The sequence below is a fragment of the Pinus tabuliformis genome, chromosome 2_2 (assembly GCF_031772625.1).
Source record: "Pinus tabuliformis cultivar Carrire ecotype Pingquan chromosome 2_2, CPIR1, whole genome shotgun sequence".
NCBI lineage: Eukaryota > Viridiplantae > Streptophyta > Pinopsida > Pinales > Pinaceae > Pinus > Pinus tabuliformis.
Window position 1 is genome coordinate 833131519 of NC_142300.1, and position 3285 is coordinate 833134803.

The 3285-nt window shown below is 36.0% G+C and overlaps 1 pseudogene; it reads right to left on the reverse strand.

The window, feature by feature from the left end:
* Positions 1-1320: 1320 nt before the first annotated feature.
* Positions 1321-1922, reverse strand: LOC149195557 (serine carboxypeptidase 1 pseudogene; annotated as a pseudogene).
* Positions 1923-3285: the final 1363 nt, after the last annotated feature.

Genomic DNA, 3285 nt, shown 5'->3' on the forward strand with positions numbered 1-3285 from the left:
TATACAATAGAAGATATCGGCTTTGGTGGTTCTAGTTTAAGTGTTGGGGGTTAGATAAATTTTCTTTTTATATAAAGTTAAGGCCTACACCACTCTTTATGTGGCCTCGTGGTTCTTCTCTTCCTTGATATTACTAACTACTCCAATATTGAAACCTCCCACCCCTTAGGATCGCCATCTACCCCCATTACCTTAGTCCTACCTCTTCTCTCGTAGCCTCTCCTTAGTCCAACTTCCCCCCTACGTCGACATCCATGACACGACAACTTGCTCGCTACCGCAGGGGCTACAATAACCATGATAGTTTGGGAAGTTATCAAGCCCATTTGTAGGCTCAAGCTTTGGCCCGACATTATCATGCCAAGACTGCATCATAAATTCAAGAACATTATGATTGATTATGGATCTCAGTTTCATCTTGAATTTATCATAGTGGATCATGCTCAACGCATGAACAATGAAGTTTTGGCATCCTTGGCAAACTCGGTACCAGACATAAGGCACACTAGAGCGTGCCAAAACAAGACTTACACACCATTAGCCTATCTTAGCACATGAAATCACTACTTGGTAACGTTCTCCATGAGAGAACAAAAAAGCCAACCAAAATGTTTTATTATATTTAGACGAGATATAAATACAATACAAAGATATCGATAAATAGTTGGCCCATATAAAAGTAACTCTAGCTACTAACAAAGAACCTCCAAACAACCTACAAGCCCCTCCAATAGAGGCTTCTACTTTATCTTGATATAGTTTTACTAGCTTATAGTCTTAGCTATGCATCCTAAGGATGCTCTCTATTCAAATAGCTATACATGGTTTGTTATTAGTTAGTTTGTTACCACGCCAATTAAAATAGTTTCTAATGAATACCATTAATAAAAAATATTACTGGTTAAAAAAATAAAATTAACAAAATAAAATTTCTAATTTCTAATGAATACCATTAATAAAAAATATTACTAATTAAAAAAAACAAAATTAACAAAATATACTTCAATATATACCAAAGGAAAACCCACTATATTTTTCTTTCCTTTTTAAATAAATATAAATAATTATGATTATCCTTAAGATTCTTGTTACTCATTTTCTTTTTAAATAGAATTGCGAAAATAACCCACAATACTTATCATTCTTATTTATTGACTTTCCAAATCCGTAAAATATCCATTTTCGGAGATCTTCTTTCAGATTTGAAACGTGGACAGACATCAGTAGCAAACACTGTCGATTATCCTCGGAACTTTATCTCTGGATAATTATTCTATGATAATCTATTGTATATAAGAAACACCACCCAAAAATGGCATACTAGCCTTGGTTCCATGCGTAGCGATTGAAGTGAAGCGTTTTTCCATCTGGGTTTACGCGAAAGGGTCCTAGTTCCGCCATTGCTCCTACTCCAAATGACGAACATCCAGGCCCTGCGTCGGGATTACCTGTTTGTGAGTTACGACGAAAAGTGGACAAAAGAAAATCAGAGAAAAGGGAAAGAAAAGAGCCAATATTAAAATGAATTCACCGCCATTAAGCCAGAGAACAAGGGGCTGCTTCGAGGCATCGTGTAAGGCCTCCGTGAAATAATAGAAAAGCGCTCTGCCTGCATTGGCGTCAACTGTTACATATCCTGAGTATTGTCTAAATTTGATGCCTTCGGGCTGTCCGGGGAGGCCATGGGGGAGATAATGGGCTTCTTGCAGGTGACCCTCTTCTGTATCTGTCAAATATTCGGAATCATTTTTAAAACTAATGAGGGCGTCATCGAAATCCCATTCTGTAGTATGTACGCTGTGGCTCCTATATCTTCGATCATTGATCCACGAACGCAGTGCGTCTCCTTGAGTAAAGCTCTGATGAGAGGAAGCAATTGCCGTGTGCAAAATGACGAAGAAGATTAAGATGTCAACTGCCATCTTTGGGGAAAACAACGATGGAAACGGCTGCAGAACTTACGAGTTCAACATTTCCTGAAATGGGATGTATCAAACTTACAAGTTCAACATTTCCTGACATGGGATGTATCATTTATAGTTAGAGATTGTGGTTATTTCTGCATGCCCAACATGGTTCTCTCGAAAGTTCGAGAGAGATTAACATGCAAGTTTGACCATTCCAATTAAGAAATAAATATGTGATCTGCTGATGCGTATTAATTCCCTTTGGCTCACCAAAACAAAACAGAAGTACAAAGCGATTAGCATGCAAGTTAGCCCTTGCCTGCAAGTTTGACCTTTCCACTTCAACAAAACAAACAAACAAATGCACCGGAGAGAATGACATGCAAGTTTGACCTTTCCAATTAATTCCTTTCGCAACAAAACAAACAAAATAAATATTTGATTTGTACAGGAGTGTTAATTTAATTAATTTATTTATTAACTGAATGGTACTGAAATGGATGTATTATCTATCGTTGGAGGTTGTGCAGGTTTAACAGCATGGTTGCAACGTCCGAGAGACATTAACCTGCAAGTTTGACCTTTCCAATTAATTCCCTCTCTCTCATTAAAACAAAATTATTATTCTTATTTTTATAGGAGTGTTTATTATATAGTCTTTATTATGTCATTGCTATAGCAATGACATATTGGATCAACATTGTTATATTAATCTAATTTGTATATAAAAATTTTGTAAATTTTTTTATTCTATAAAAGTCGATTTAACTTTATTATTAGGAAAACTGCATAAATTGGTAGAGTTTTTATTTTACTGCAACTATTTGTTTTTGTTGTGCTGCAACTATTTGTTAGGGAATTAATTCTTGGGATTGGGTTAGTTTGTATTATGGTGAGTGGTTATCAAAGCCCAAGAAGGCCGGGAAGCAGTTTCACTATATATTTATATGTACATTATGTACATCATTCTTTAAGATCAATTAATATACGTTTGTATTTGGTTTCGAGTTTATGTATCTTATAGTGGTATAAGAGCTGGTAGCGGGTTGTTCATCCACCCTGTTAATTGAATTGTGCCATTGGTTTTGTGGCCATCCAAAGCATTCGGCAAGAGATCTTGGAGGAGATTCTCAACTGGAGTATTGTGCCACAACGGATCTATCTTTGACTCCTCAATGTGCGTGTAAGCAAGACAACGAATTCCGAGCAGGGGTTAAATTTGACGGGTGACTCTACCAGTCTAGGAATTTTTTTTTGACGTTTTAATTTTTAAACTGCCCATCATATGACTTTTAATATTTATTTGTAGAAGTTTCATCTAATTTCAAATTGTACTCATAATTGTTGCAAATTTTCCATTCTTTGTTGTACCATTCAA